The 17,450-nt window shown below is 40.2% G+C and overlaps 1 protein-coding gene across 3 annotated transcripts in view; it reads right to left on the bottom strand.

Moving 5' to 3' along the window:
• Positions 1-17,450, bottom strand: part of bmp2k (BMP2 inducible kinase) — a 58,979-nt gene that overhangs the window by 37,970 nt on the left and 3,559 nt on the right. The window lies entirely within an intron of this gene.

Here is a 17,450-nt window from a genome sequence, read left to right on the forward strand (position 1 = left end):
AGGATGGCAAAAAAATTAAATATGATATATATATATATATATTTTAAAAAATATCTGTTTTTAAATGTATTTATTTTTAAGTTTAAGTTTTTTAATTTTTTTATTGTTATTTTTTTTATTTAAGTTTTAAAGTTTTTTTTGTTTTTTTTTGTTTTCTTTTAGTTTTTTTTGTTTCAAGTTTTTAAGTTAAGTAAGTCTTTTTTTAATATTTTAACTTAATTACCATTTTCTGCCGGCCTCACCTAATTTTACCGTCCTGCTCTTGTGTCTACCATCTGTCTGATTCCATGTGAATGCAGAATAAATATACACAGTTTCATCTAGTTTGTGGCCTCATTTCAAAAACATCTCAGATCCTGTTGATTTTTAATGCGACTGATCCAAAGATTAGCATTTCTACTGCTGATAGTCACAAGGTCGGGGTTAGCTGCATATAGACGAATGATAAAATCTAGACAATGAAAAATACAAACTGCTGATGAGACAGCAAGCAGCTAATAAAACCTCATACTGATGCTGCTGAAATGGGAAACATAAAGAGAATATCAAATACCCGTCGCAAAGGAAACAAAATACAGGAACGGAAATCTGTCAGGGAATTTATTTAAATATCACTGATGCAGGGCAGAAATGCTGAATGCATGAATGGAGCTACCCAGTAGTTGTATCAGCAGACCTGCAGCCATCCTAAAAAAAGATCAAGCTGAAGCAAAAATTCTGCCAAGACAAAGTACAAGAGCCAGAGCTGTTTACGTCTGCTGGATGCTGTTCATCGATTCGCCTCGGTCTGCCCTGTGTGCTAAGGTTAGCTTGATGGTCACTCCAAACGGATGGACCCGGCTTAAATTGATTTCCTGCAACGAGGCAGTTGAGTGCAGAGCCATCCAGAGACCCGGGGGAGTGGGAGTGAACTTAAGCCAGAAAACTGAATCATATGACACAGTGGTATGAAAGAGCTACTGTTAAAACAGCAGGATGCACTCACTTCTGAAGACTTCCTTCAAGCTGAAACTCTGATGCAGAGTCTTCTTTATGACCCTGCTGTATAAGATGAAGCTACCTGTGAGTCATCTAAAGCTTTATGCACTGCTTTGACACAAAGATGTAGGATGCAGACGTAGTAAAGATCAAACTTAAGGCAAGAATGGAGGCAAGAAGATGTGGGGGTTGCATGGGCCGGATGACAGATTTTACAAGGCAAAATCCATTTGCTCGGGCAAAGGGCCAAAAGGCTGAAAAGAGCAGGCTGTTTAAGCATGCATGGACAAGATACAAAAGAACAGCTAACCTTCGCACAAAAAACTAACTGGAGAGCTACACTTAACATCCAAACAACCAAATTCACTCCCACTGTGCTGCCTTAGAGCAGATTTTTTTTGTCTGACACTGTTGACATGGAGTGAAGTGAAGTCAAATGAGGGTTTACTGATTATAAAATGAATCCAGTCTGAGAGAATAATCTGTTCATATCTTGTCTCCAACATGCTCCAATTACAAGCATCTTGTTATTGTCTACAACAGTGGTTCCCAAAGTGGGGTCCAGGGACCCCCAGGGGTCATTGAGGGGGTTCCAGGGGGTCTCCAGCAAAAGGGGAATAATTTATTTTCACTATAATTCCATCCATAAGTAACGCAATAACATCATGTACAACTATTTTGGTCATGGGTTTCATACACTTTGTGCAATAAAAATCCTCAGATGGGGGAGCCTGGGACAAAATGTTATCATATGTGGGTCCATGGTATAATTTGCGTCAGTTTAGGGGTCTTGACGTGAAAAGGTTTGGGAACCACTGGTCTACAATACGCAGAGACTGTATAAAGAAGTGGATGTAGACACCATGACGTCACCCATTGGTTTGTGGACTGTAGTTTTGAGGCCTTTTGGCCATCGCCATCTAGTTTTTTGGCCATCACTATGGCCCAATCCTCCATGTTTATTTGTTTTTATCAAACTATCAAACATTAAGCAAAATTAGAAGAAATTGATGAATAAACTAGGTGTGTAATATAGTCTAATGCTGGCATATCTCTGATTTCATGTGTTTTTAATGTAGGCTACCATCTTAAATCTAGTCCTAAGTCTGTGAGTGTGGACACTGAGATTGGGCCCATCTTGTTTTTTTGCAACCAGAAGTGACACGGGAGGCTGAATAAGACATTTTTAGGCAACCAAAATGTTAATGTTAATAACTTTCATGAAGTGAAAACACACTGTGAAAGGGTTAAAGTTCTGCGAAGAAAATACGGACAACTCCCAGACCGGTCAACGCCGTGGTAGCGACCTGTCAATCACAAGGTAGCCCCGCCCTAAAGCATCCCCTGCTTTATGGTCTATGTGACTCTAAATGGGACCATAATTTACTAAATGAACATCATGCTGTATTGAAGAAGACTTGAAACTAGCGATTGAGACCATAAACTCATGTTTACAATGTTTACTGAGGTAATAAATCAAGTGAGAAGTGGGCTCATTTTCTCATAGACTTCTAAGAGTCTAATAGAGACTTCTAAGATGGTAGCCTATATACAAATCAGACTTCTTTTAGCAACCAGAGGAGTTGCCCCCTGCTGGCTATTAGAAAGAATGCAGGTTTAAGGCACTTCCGCACTGACAATACATACAAGGTCAAGATTAGTTTTGGACCCGTAAACTTCATGTAATGTACATTAGACTTTCACAGAATATACGCACACCCTAACACTGGATTGTTGACTGTGATTCCCTGACTCCAGCTGTTACCTGTCCGTCATTAGAAACCAACTATTTCACCGATCCTGGTAGCCGGCGTTGTGTCGATAGAGATGGAGGCCTCGGCCCAGGCCATCCTACCAAACGCTTCATGTCTGCCTGCTGGCCTCCTCTGGGACTGACTGAGACCATATGCTCCAGGATCAGATTCTCACTAAATCACCACCTTTGGGCCTTTGTTGCCTCCCATGACTATGCCAGCCACGGAGGAGGTACACTATTGGGAGTGTTATTCTCCTGAGTGGCTCTGGATGGAGTGATTTATTTTAGAGGGGACTTTGTGCCCAGCATACCAACTTCCTGGACAAATAAGGGACCCCTAAACAACACAAACTGTACAGGAGACTGGCTTCAACCTACGACAAAAACAAAGCTGTCTGTAACTAACCGACAGTGACGACACAGATGCAAACAATAACATGCTTCGTCAAACAATTGTATTACTTCTTTCAACCTTTAGAAAGGCCTTCCGCCCATACCTTTCACATTAAAAGCCTTAGAAATATAATATTCACAGGTGACTATTCCGCATTTTCGGGTTGTTTATACGTCACGCCCCCGGTGTGTAAAGGCCTTGAGTCTTGAGCCTTGCTTTGGAGGCTTTTTTTATTTAATTATTGGAACGATCCAATAAGGTTAGGCTGCTAAAATGCTATTGAACCTCAACGCTAAGAGCCAAGAGCCTGTATCTCATTTTAGAAGAAGTTAATCTGCACATTTTTTCCAAGTTTCATGAACCATCTGCTTTCTCATGTCCTCACATCTCTTAAGCAATCTTAAACCCACTAGCTATAGCAGAATGATTTTAGAGTGACACATGGGTTTACTTAAAAGATGTCCGTGCAAATCAGAGGATGATTTATTCCAAGTTTGAGTTACACAGACTGATAACACAGCACAGCAAGGTTCACATGCACAGAAGTGTAACTGGAACCTTTTCAGTGTATTAAAGCATTGCTGACGGGCATGTCTAACTCTGGTACTCAGGGCCCATTAGTCACATCTCACTGTTATTGTACCTCGTCTGTTAGCCGGCTGCACTGTGGAGAGGAGATGGGAGCACTTCACCGCGAGGACATGGTCAGTTGTCAGTGACAGTTGGGAGGAAAACCCCGAATCCATCAGGCCAAGAAGACAGGAGGGGGGTACTGACATTACAGCCTGGTGCTGAGCGAGGGCTGTAATTACTGGAGAATTTTTCCCCGGCCCTGCATCAAGCGCTAGGGGACCCTGACATCACTGCAAAGCCTGACTAACTAGGACAGTCAGAGGCAGCCCACATGACAGCCTGTGGAAGAGGCTTGAAAGAGGATCTCAGCAGCCTTTGCGAAACAGATACTCAGCATGCCTTGTGATATAGGCAAGGAAAAAAAAAACTTCAAAAAGTGGCAGAGTAGTGTCTCAACAAGTGAGGATTAGAGGATTTAGTAACATGCTGCGAACAGAGTTTATAGTTTCTGCTCAGGCACACGGCGCAGATGTTCTTCCTCTGAAGCATGAGGTCATCTGTGATAACAGACCACTCTCTGACCGACAGTCTTTCTCTTCACAACTCTCTCCCTCTCTCTCTGTCTCGATTCACTCACTTCAACCCACAGCTTTATACTTAAGTTGGCGTGACGTCTTAGCTTGTTAAAAAGCTAGAATGTAGTTCAATTCAAAGTGCCTCCTTCAGCTGCAGGGCTGCTTTTAAGAGGGGAGAATGCCATTTCTTTTGGAGCAGGCTTAGGTATTTCCTCCTGGAGGCCCCCATCCCCTGACATGAACCCACAACACTTCCCCTACAAGTCCTCACAGTTGTAAAGCTTGACGATAAGAGCTTAAAACAACGTAAACGAAGCCTCTGGTTTGCACTACATTACAAAAAGTGTGAAGGATGTCTCATCATCATTTTAGTTTACAAAGTTAAAAAAAAAGTGAAAGTGGTTATCTGAATACTTTTGTTTTATATTCTATTAAAATTATGAGAAATCAGGGGGAAAAGTTATGCAGGACAGAACCTGCCAAAATCTAAAATAAATGAATAAATAAATGACTCAAATAAATATGTCATTAAATGCAGCAAAAATTTTATTAAAAATAAATGTAGCCATTAATTAATTGATAAAATCTGACATAAATTGATATTTCTGTTTTTATTTGCATCTTTATCTATTTATCTTTATATTAAATCCCTTATTTATTTACTTATGTTTAATTTTCCCTTTTTTATTTATGTATTAATTCTTATTAATATTTAAATGTATTTATTTTTTGCATTCATTTTTTTATTAATTATTTTATAAATTTTTTTTAAATGTATATATTTATTTTTGCATTCATTTTTACATTTTTTAAATTTATTTATTTTATATTTATTTTTAAATATGTTTGTTTATTTTTGCATTTATTTTTTATTTAGTTATATCTGCACAATTTTTCCTTTGCATTTCACCCCTTATTTATTTCCCCAAACGTATTTATTTATGTATTTCTTTACACATTTCTTCATACATTTCTGCCTCATTAAATGAGGGGGCTGTCACTCAACGTGTGTCATCATGGGGTAAAATTACAGGCACAAATTAAAACAGAAATAAATATTGTTATCAACTGCTAAATTTCTGGTATTGTGATATCCCTAACCAAAAGTAGATGATAAATACCATCCTTCTACATTGCTGCATTCTGCATCTAGACTAACTTGTGCCATTTTTCCGCAATAAATGGAGGAAATGGATTTCCATCAACAGGCTTCAAGGTCTGGCCAGTTTGCCGCGCTGTGCCAGCTGCGCTCGCTAATTACCAATAATGACTTTTTGATCCCCAGCGCTTTAGCAAATCCTTCGAGATTTGGTATTATACAGACTAATACGGGAAAGACTTTTGTTCTTTGGCTGGTTGATGTAGTGACCAAACAAGCCATTTGGTAACTGAGTTACAACAAGCCTGCACAGCTGAAAATAAAGGCAGCCGCAAACACAAGTCAGTTTCATACTAGAACTCAATCACCGACCAGCCACCCTGAGATTTCTCACCTTCTTCAGGCACTAACAGACATCAGTTAACAAACACCAAGCCCTTGTAACCCACTTTAGGCTAACAACTATCCGTTAAAAACACTGCTTAATCCTTTTCTCTCGAGTCCTCAAAACTTACACTGAAGCAAAATTCAGGAAAGCATCAGTGGCCTAAAAATAGACATGCATTTGCTTTTAGCGAGCAGTTGAAAGATTCTGCACTCGGTGAGCTGTTTCCTGACAGAACACCACACCACCATGTCATCTTTTCTGGACCTTTCAAGGTAGAAATCCTGCTCTGGTTTTTGGATGGATGAAGATCTTTGAAAATGGGAAAATTCTGATTCTATATTTATAGCAAGTTAATTATTTTACAAGTTTTTTTTAACTACTGTGCCTCAAGTTGCTCTGATGTCCTCCTTCCTGGAGATATACTTGCTTTTGAACCACATGTTGCGTTCATTTCTGTTGATGTACACAACCAACGCTCCAAACGGACGCAGAATACGCGAGGCAGCCATCATTCGCACGCAAATGCGTAATTAAAAACAAAATTTCTGCGTCAGAAAAATGTCATAAAATCCTATATTAATATTATTTTCTCACTTTCACAGAGTAAAACCTTTAAACCAACTTCAGTCCTGATCATCACTACCAAATATTCCTCCATTTTCACTATTTTAACCTTTTAAATGCCAGTTTGTTTACATTATGCCACTGATGTTGTTGTTTTTACACAAATTTGAATTATTTTATTTTAATGTTTTTCAATGAAAATGATCTTTCCCTCTAATACTGCAAATCATATCACTCTTGCAATATCAGTCAAAATAATCGCAATTAAACATTTTTTTTAAATCCTACAGCCCTAGTCTGAGTGTCTGTATTTTGGCCACACTTTTAATTATAACCTCTATTATAGATTACAGGTGCTGATGTTGAACTCCATAGTGATGCACAAGGATAAAACATAAACAACATTGCACTCTGCTTAATTCACACCTGTTTCTCATCCCTTCACCACAGTTAACCTGCAAACACTGTCGCCTAAGTTTCCTCTTCCAGCCAAGTCAAATATGCACGACCACAGCAAGGAGATAACCAAGGTTGTTGCAGGTCAGATATTTTTAAACTTTTAGAGGTGAGGGAGGCGCTCTGCCAAAACACAGAGGCGATAGTGGGATGCTGCAGGCATGCTGGACTAAAATGAATGAAAAAGGTGCATTCGGAGCGGGAAAAACAGCTCAATCTGGCAAATGTTCCAACATCTAGGAGCGTGACTTGGTCATAAGCAGCATGCTGATCACATTTCTATGTTACCAGTTTTAGAGGACACACACATTTCACTTTAACTGTATAGTATGTGATTTAAATATGGAGCAAGATTTGCTTGTCGAAGAAAATGCGATCAACAAAGACAGAGATGAAGATAGTTTTGAGAATTTAAAATTAGTCAGAGAGGAACCCCAGACAGAAAAGGCTTTATGAATGACCAGCTCTGTCATGAGGAAATCCTTAAATGAACCTTTCTGGAATATTTATATCTTGTAAAGGTACTCTGTTTTTAGAAGATCCTCTAATCAAAAGGTGTCAAGTAGAATCTCTGACTCTTCATCCCACCTACAGGTACATCTGCTCTGTATTCAGCCCCACGCTGCTCTTCGTCACAATGGAGAGGTCACTTTCAGCTGGCAAGTGCCTCGTACATCTGCTTAGTACCAGTGCCGAGTTTGAGCATGACAGCCTTGTGTGAACGACCTCTGATGCTCTATTTCTTTCCTATGATGTACTGTACAAAATATATAGTAATAATAATTACAATATCAACATTATAAATGAAGCTTTGATGCTTCAAACTATCCAGCACAGCCGTATTATTATTATCCTATTTCTATTGTTATTACCAGCAATGGAAGCATATGAACTCACTGTCTTTCCTCGAGAAATCCACGGCGCCCCGGAGGTAAGCTGATCGTTATAAACTGACCATTAACCTTTTATTAAAAGGCCATGTGTCACATAATAATAATAAACACATAGGCTACATATGATCCAGTCTAGTCATGAATGATGAAAACCAGCTCAGCATTTACACCCGTTACAAGAACATGCTTCATAGGAAATGCGACCACGTCATAACTTTTCTACACAGACCTGCACACTTGGAATAATGACGAGCCCGTCGCGGGCGCGTAGAGTTGAGTGTGGGTTTATTATAGAAAAAACAACGAATGCTGAGTGACGGAGCAAAAGTTAAATTTTCTGTAGAATGCACAGAACGCAAAGATTCGTGTCAGCCTTGGTGTGAAAGGTTTCAACACGAAAAATATTTCGCATTTCCGTTTAGTTTTTTGGTTTTCGTCCCCGGTGTGAAAATGCATTTAGGCCGGAGACATACTTGCTTTTTAACCATGTGTTTGTGTGTATATATTTCTTTATATATCTGAAGAATCATGGATCAAAACTACAAACAATCCAGATGAAGATGAAGATGAAGAAGCACATTGGGAAAAGCCACAGGAAAATCAAACAGCACAGCATCCGTCGCAGTGAAGGTTTTTTAAACAAAGAAAAGCCAAAAGAAGAACTTTGAGTCATGCCATGTCAGCTCTGTTTTACACCACCACAAATCTAACTCTCCTATCTCCTTATAAAACACACACCTCCATTCTGGTGTGCACAGTAACTGGCAAGTGAGAACTGCAAACACCACTGCAGACACTTCTGCATCACAAAATTGTCAACCTGAACTCCAGCTCCCCCTCCTAATTCATCTTCCACTTTACTCCATGTGTTAGGCACAGGAGCTTTGACTGCAATCAATCTAATTTCTACCCCCCCTCCCCCCGACTCAGGTGAATGATGTAAAGCACTTTAAAAGACAGATGCAAGTGTGTGAAGAAGTCTCTCTGAAGAGCAAGTCCATAAAAGGAAATATGAGGAGGTGCAGCGATGAGTGGACATGTTATTTCATCCTGGGCTCAGCAAGCTGGAAGGTTCTGGCAGTCGGCTCTCATACATCTCAACTCAACAGTGTTTACAACTGAACTGACAGACACAAGTGGCCGTGCTCTGGAGGCTTTATGGAGAAACTGGGAAAGAGACAGAGATGCTGCTGGATCAGCTGTGAGAAAGAGAAGTTCAACACCATCCTGACATGCAAAGGAAAACAAGAAAAGAGGAGGGGAAAGGCACTTAAATCAGTGAGATTATCTGATCATGTCTGACCGGAGTGACATGTTGGCACCAGCTTGTTGACAGTGAGAGTGATGCGAGTCATTAAGAGTGATGCAATCATTCATCACTTCTGACCTGTCATCCAATCAGTGTAGTCATGCTGGAGTCAAGTGAACTCACATAAACCTATGATCAGTTTCCAACCTGCACTTCGTCTCTCCAGAAAGCTGACTCTGACTAGGAGCAGTTTTTTTTATCTTAAGTAGTGACAGCTTATTGACAAGAAGCCTGAGCAATATATTAACTTATGAGGTCCCGAGCAGCAACCAGAGGTCGGTGAGGCTCTATTGACATCGCTATGTTTATTATTTTTCTCCTAAATGAGTCTCATTTTTGAGGGGCTAAAGGTGCTCAGAAACTTATGACACTTTGCTGTAAATGTATATACAGTGGAAACCTCTTATTGATCACAGTTACAGTGATCAACCGCTTATATGGAACAAAAAGCTTGGGGCAGAATCATTCTTATACAAATGCTGCTTAAATAATTTGCTTACAGTAATCAAGTAGTCTGCTTACAGTGTTCATTTTGGGTCTCATCATACATGAAAACATTTGAAATCTATGTTAGACTAATGAGAGTTGAATTTTTCTTTGTTATTTATTTTACTCCCTTGATACTTTTCCTCTGCTCTCCGGCTGGATAACTGAGGCTGATGCTGCTGCGTGCACATTGATATCATGATGGGAAAAGGGAAGTGATTTTCTCTGAATAAAAGACGAAAGCACACGGGGAAAGCACCTGTGGTTGAAGCCGCACTCGTGTGAACAAGGAGCCCTGGCAAAGGGCCGCCATTCTGCATGCTAAAAATGCTGCCGGACAAAAATGGCACCCTTGGTGAGAGAAAGGCAGAAGGATTGGTGGCAACGGTCACGGAAATGCCCCTGACGTGCACAAAGGTGCGAGGGCCCATTCATCGCCGTTTGATTTATAATTAATTATTTATCACACATGAAATCTATCTTTTGGTTATCAGAATACTTATTTACATGTTGACCTCAAAATGACAAGTAAAGGACAACCTCTGACTGATTGACAGCTAAGTGCTGAAGAAACTGGCAGAATAGAACGTACTGTCCACAAGGAAACAAAAACATTTGACTTTTATTGATTACACAGACTTAAAAGACTACAACCCTTTGTGTATCACAGAAAGGGAGTGACAATGCCAGGATAAGTGTATTTAAACAAAGCATACAATTGAATTCTGAAGTACACCCATCATTATTCTCAGACAACCAAGTACACATAAAAATTCTGCGAGCACATTCATAAAAGCTGTCCTCATTTAAAGTCAGCACAACCAAATACTTCCTTTCATAAAAAAACACCAGAGGTAGTATTATGCTGTCTTTGATTTGAATCATGCTGCATTAACTGTTAGAATGTGTATCAAATATGGAGTGCTGATAAATCCACTATTTGTCAATACACTGATTAAAGACATAAAACCGCCAGTGAAAGTACACTGAAGTGAAACGTTGTGGACTTCCACATCAATGTCCTTCTGTTTGGCGGTCTCCATGTGACCCGAGTGTTCACTCCCACATTTGGCTCGTCGCCCTCCTCAGATCGGGTGATGATGAATTGGGAGAAAATAATTCATTTGCAGTTTCACAAAAGGGGAGGGGAGAGGGGGGGAGATGGCAACGCAGAGAGGCAGATACAGAAGGCCTCAATGAGCAAGCACAAAGGCAGCGATACCCATCACGGGACCAAGTGCTGCGTCGTACCAGCATTCTTTCTAGGGTGCTAGAATAAGACAACAAAGGGGACACAATGCGCCTATTCATCACCAGTACAGTATGCTAATAATGTAGATGGGAGGCATTCTCACCCCCCCTCCCCTGGCAGAGAGAGAGAGGATCAAATAGGTCATTCAAAAAAACATTATCAAAAGGAACGCTCTGACCTGCACAACTATGATGATGATGATGGCAGTGACTAGGGAAACAATTACACCTGCACTTGTTTCAATCAAACTGTTATTCGTGTATGTGACAAATCAAAAGCATTTTGGTGTTTGCACCAAAACACCAAATGAGGGATTATGGTGTTCAATCACTTCATCGCAGGAAAAATAACATTGTTATTAATACCATGATACTGATTTAAACCATATCAGTCAGCTCTAAGCCTGCTGCTTTTCATTTTATCTAAACTGTGTCAGACCCAAAATAGCAGCAGATATCTACAGTATATTTACTTAACATTTGGCTTCAGCTTTCATTTTCTATAATCTCTGTAACAAAGCAAACTAAAGAAACTCACAACAAAGAGCTTATCAAATGTGTATCCGCACCTGCATTGATACATTTTCCTTCTGTAAATTTGTAATAGTGCATAGGCCAAAAATCAGTTGGGTGACTGCATGGCGTTCGGGTTAGTGGCTAAGGACAAGGTGAAACATGTTCACATGTTCACTGTGAACACAGCAGCTGTTTGCATGGAAACAGTGTTTGCTTTCGCTCCTGTTGACATGATCTGTGGCTTGTCGTGGTCGAGGAGTCCCTGCAACCAAAGGCTGAAAGTCTTACGCTGCCCTCATCTCTGAGACTTACAGAGCGCCATTAGAAACGCCAGTGTGAACGCTTCATGATTCTGCTGACAGCAAGCAAACAAGGCAAATTTGTGTGAAGTCAGCATGTTGAGAGAATTTTGTTTTGTGACAGACGTGTGACTCAGAGGATCAGTCAGCTGAGAGTCTATATGAAGAAGGTTTAAACGATGCAGGGAACCACTATGAAGCACAGAGTCCGCAGAGCTGTGATGCTTAGAAGATGTAGGTGACCCTAATTAGACGAGGCAGTGATGAATTACAACCTTGATGTTAACACGCTTGTAAAACTGCAAAGACAGGAAGTGAAACCACTGAGCGAAGGTCTTCCTGTTAATTAGAAATAGACACTGAGAATTTACCAACACATGCAAACATGAACTGTTTACCTTGTACCTACAGTGAGGGGCAGGTAGTCATGTAACGCGGTCGTGGTCTGGTGAATAAATAACAGTGACATGAGGGCTATTATGCAAGTTAAGCTGACAACAAGATATGTTCCAGAGGCAGTTATCGGTTTAATGCTTAGCGGCTGTTCAGCAAATAGCTTGATTAAATATTCCGACTGCAGGTACAGAGCGATCACTTTGGGAACAGTTTGTCTGCCCTCTTAAACAGCTACCTTAATAAAAACAATACGGGTGTATTCACCAGAAAAACTGTCTGTTTCCTCTGGAATAAAGAATGACACCTTTGAAGAAGACCTATTATGCTTATCCCTTTCCTTTAGTGTGTTATATAGTTTTTTGTGCATGTAAAAGGTCTGCAAAGTTACAAAGCCCAAAGTCCACGCTAAAGGGAGTTATTCTCCCCCACAGAAACACTGTTCTTGAACTGCCTGAAATGCCTCGCTTGAAGTCCCGCCTTTTCTTCCGTAATGTGGTGATGTCACCACGTAACACATTTGCATAATAACTGCCTAGTAGCAGCTAGTTTGGCACGCCCTCAAACAAAGCTAGGTTAGGTTTAGGTTAGGTTTAGGTTAGGTTTGGGCGTCTAATACAGACAGGATGCCTCGGTGTGTCGGTATCAGACGCCGAGGGGCAAAGACCAAGCGGCGGTATTTGACAAGCTGGGAGTGAGAACGGGTTGCAGAGACACCTCTCTGATTTGCAAACTACATCCTCCAAAATGATTATAAAGTTGAATCAGCCCCTCTCTAAAAGAGTTGCAACAAAAATGTATTATAATCTTCATGAAGATTTGTTGCAAAACTGTTGCATTAGTTATAGCAAGGTGTACCTAATAAACTGGCTGTGTGTAGGTGAGTAGGGGTGTCTGAGGACAGGGTCCCTGCATATTATTAATTTTAAAACTTTTCCAGACTTTTCACAGAAAACTACCAACTTTCCCTTCAATTTATCAAACTGATTTCCACACATTTCCTCAACTTTCAACTTCCAGGCCCTGACGAGGAACCCCGAACGACAAGAGTTAGTGGAGAAAAGGGGGACATGCTCACAGATGCATCCTGTTGCTTCATGTCATTTCTGAGTTGGAGACAGCAGCAGCAGATAGAGCTCAAGAGAAACCACAGAGGCTAAAGGGGACTGGAGGGAAATGACTATGTTCCTCCTCAATGTAAGAACTGTCCAGGCCTGCAGATAGGTCACTGGAAAAAAATAGCTAACCACATGGCATCAACTATTACGACTTCTGAGCTTGACTAAAGTCTCATTTTAAATATTTAGGAGATGGTGTTTTGAACATAGATACCTGATCATTCAAACCTGTTTTCTCTTCTCCAGGAAACGACAGTTGTGTGTTGGAATTTAACCCTTTGAACTCAGCAGTAGTAATATAGTAATGGTCCTCCAGTGCCTATATTGGTATTTTTTTAGGGCTGTAAAAGTTAATACAAATTTGTTTTAACGCCACTTATTTCTTTAACGTAACTTGCGATTTTTCAGGTTGTAGTGGGCTCAGCTTTTAAGCTAGAGTAAAGATATCGGTACCAACCATGTCATACTAGCTTGTCGAGAGGGAGGTTAAAGCTAGTTGCTCCAAACTTGCGCTAAATTTTGGCAAGTAAAAACTGGCATGGCCATTTTCAAAAAGGTCCCTTGACCTCCGACCTCCAGATATGTGAATGAAAATTGGTTCTATGGGTACCCACGAGTCTCCCCTTTACAGACATGCCCACTTTATGATAATCACATGCAGTGTGGCTCTACTGGCTGTTCAAGCCGTGACATATACTATTGCTGAATGCACCTGATTGATCGCTGGTTCTCTGCTCGCCGTTTTAAACAGTAAACAACATGGCGGCCTGCTCGTAAACGTTCTGTTATTCCGTTTAAACAATCCACCAAAATTTACTTCTGCAAACATCTTAAGCGAGAAATAGGCGATGCCACTACTGAATCTCGTTTCATTTGAGAACTAGATCGTCTAGTTTCACAGCTTGGTCCAAGCTTCGTGAGCCGGACGCGTCGCGCTGGACGGGCTCATTTGCATAAAGGACTGTTACCCGCCTTTTCCTTTTGAAAGAGCAATGGCCAATGAGGAAACTCTGACACTCGGCCGACCAATCGTGTAACTTCATCACTCAGGCTGGCCCTGTGCGGTCCAGCCAAAAAACCTAAATGTGTAACACAAGTTAAAATATAATCTTCCAAACATGCCTGGTGGTCTCTGGGCCACAGTGGCAGGTAAATCCCTATAATTAACCTTGACACGTTGACCACTTTCCCAGCATAGTAGGTCTTTATAAATAGAACAGGACCTGCAAATGATGGCTGGTTACCTGCCAAGTGGTTCCGGCCACAAACCCCCAAAACCTCAGTAAAGAATTAGCGGCAGTTGGTTGGTGGTTAGTTGGAGGTCCTGTGTGTTGCTGAATGGGCAGCACATGGGACCACCACTGACTGAGGTAGTAAAGTGCTCCGCTCCCTGTGCACCTCGTGACACTGTAGAGTGCTATATTTATATGAAAGCATCCTCAAGCTGCTCATAGAAGTGTGTATTTGCATCATGAATGCAAGTGAAGTGGTGGAAGCCATTCATTGATTTACTATGGTTACTGTAATAAAGTAGCTTTTGAGCTCTGGAGTATTTTTATTGACAGTCATTTTATTTCTATTCTCTGATTCCAGCTTCTTAAATGTGAAAGTGTTCTGGTTTCTTTACTCCTCTATGACAGTAAACTGAATATCTTTGAGTTGTGGACAAAACAAGACATTTGAGGACGTCATCTTGGGCTTTGGGAAACACTGATCAATCGCTATTTTTCACCAATTTCTGACATTTTATAGACCAAACAACTAATCGGGAAAATAATCGTCAGATTGATAGACAATGAAAATAATCGTTAGTTGCAGCCCTAAAGAAAAGACTAATCTAGTTCAACTTAATGTACTATATTTTGTAATTTCTCACTCTTAAGGCCTTTACACACTGGTGGCGTGACAAACACAAAAATGCAAAATACTCACCAGCGAATATTATATGTCTAGGGCTTTTATTGTGAAAGGTATGAATGGGAGGAATGGATCTGGTCTGAAAGGAGTAAAAAAGTTTGCTGTTTTATAATCTTTATACATACAAGAACTCAATCCGTTCCGCACAACGTGATTGGTTGATGCCTTTATTCGCGGTGCGAACATTTTCGTTCCAAATAAAAATTACATCGGCTTCTTCCGAAATCTCATACTTTGCACTACATACCCAATATGTGTACTAAAGTTCAACATACTTTTATGTGAATAAACAGTAGTATATATCTTTTGGGGCACACTGAGCAGTAATTTACGTCGTCAGTTCCTGAGAGCCTTCCTTGCCGGTTGGAGACATGTAACCATGGTAACCCGTACAAACCTCACGTGACCAAAATGACGGTTTGTGAGAATCAAAGTCTGATTTAAAATACATATTAACACCTAGCAAAGTGAAATCTTATACTTGGAGTTAAATTGAAGCATTATTGATGTTACAGAGCTGTCCATCAAAGTCCTTTATGAACGTTTTCGTCACTACCCCATTGCATTGTGGGTTATTTATACCGCTGTAGTGTCAAGCGTTGCATACTGTAATATTTCACCCAAATTAGTGTGCAATTCAGACACAACCATCGCTTTTTTGCCGCATAATATTCACGTTCTGTATGAAAGTACTCATGACAAAAACAATAATTTAAAAAAAATTATATTGACGTGTGGATTAGTCGCACAAAACAACGCCCTCGGTGTGTAAACGCCTTTAAAAATATAGTCTGAATTGTACCGTTTCTGCCTTTTGATGCTGTAAATATCAAATCACATGTTTTTGTGTCTGATAAGCATTATGTTTCACTCTGAACACATCTCCAAATAACTATTTACTACAGCAGATTAGCACTTTTACTCCACCTTAATGACTGAGGAGCAATATTCTACTACTGGAGTCTATTTCTAAACGCAGCAGACACTCCACGTGGAATGAAATAGACAATTATATGGTTAACTGGGCAGCCCAGAATGATGAGCAAAGGTCACAATGTAACCTTGTGCTCCTGGTACAAAACCAGCCACAACCACTTCACATGATTATATGATGACACAGACTCGTGACTGCTAGCAGGAAGAGTTGTGTGTTTTTTCAGGGCAAGTGAGATCAGGTTTATAGTTTGGCTCAACAGCATGTTTACAGTGCTGCGTTACCTGAGGAGACAGGGCTAACTAAAGGTCTGAAACATTTCATTTGTCTTCTTGACTTACAATTATGGTTTTCAGTGATAATAACAGTACGCATGCAAAATAATGTCCCTTAGTTTCATTTGTTTTTCCAGTTATAGGTGGGAGTAGCTCTGTGAGCATAGTTTCCCTTTCACCCACTTGAGGCCTGTACTATGAAGCGAGTTCAACATACCCAGAGTATCTTCTAGTTCTGGCTTAACTAACCTTAACAACCGCGATCGCACTAAGCGGTCCAAAAACAGTGGTTAAATCAACTCAGTAAGTCAACCCAGGTTTTCTCAATCTGGCTATGAGTGCGTTCACATGAAAAGGGTGGTGTTTGCAGCATCTGACCAATCACAAACATGGACAAGTCTACTGTCAGCAGAGCAGCACATTTTAATAAACTAATAGCAAACTATAATATTAGACGAATACGAAGAAGATAAACACATAATCCAGGCTAAAAAGCTATCTTTAAAACTCTGTCATCTTTATCATTTAAAAAGCAACAATATACCTAATAATAGCCTAACAATAAAACTTATTTATATGGCACTAATTAAGTAATTTGAAAGAAAAAAAATGGCAATGATACCACATATCACGCTGTCAAATCAATCATTATTACCACAGGGGAAATTCCTTCACTGCAACAGCCCTATTTGTTGGGTGAAGTATGACTACCCCGTTTCCAGTAATGAAAAAATAGTCTAGAAATATGAGTACTTCCTGGTAAAGAAATGACCCTCATGACCAATTAGTCGTCTAATTGGCTAAGCCGGTTTAACTGGGGCAGTTCTACAAATCAAAGGATGTTTTCTAATTTAATACACTGTTGTGAAAAGAACAGCTGTTTTGTTTAACATGTTTGTTTCCGTACTTCCTCATTCTCTGCTCATGTGACCGTGCATGGAGGTGATTCTCATTTCAACATATTTGAACACAGGGTTATGTTCAAGCCATGAAGGAAATATCTAACGTTTCAAAGAAGCCTGTCGACATCCTCAAGAGCTGCACTGGGTAGTAGGCGCAGCCATTGCATAATATATCCTTTATGTGTTTATCCAGCATGCACCGTTGTTACTTGTTTTAAAAATGGTATGCAATCTAAATCCAGTTAGTTCGACACAAACTGTCTTTCAGCCGGCCCGTGGAGAAACTAGAAACTAGTCTTTGTACATCTCAACAGCTGCAAAATGAGTCAAACTTTTCATAAAATATAAAATCCAAGCATGCTGTGTATACTGTC

Source organism: Sebastes umbrosus, chromosome 8 (genome assembly GCF_015220745.1).
Source record: "Sebastes umbrosus isolate fSebUmb1 chromosome 8, fSebUmb1.pri, whole genome shotgun sequence".
Taxonomy (NCBI): Eukaryota; Metazoa; Chordata; class Actinopteri; order Perciformes; family Sebastidae; genus Sebastes; species Sebastes umbrosus.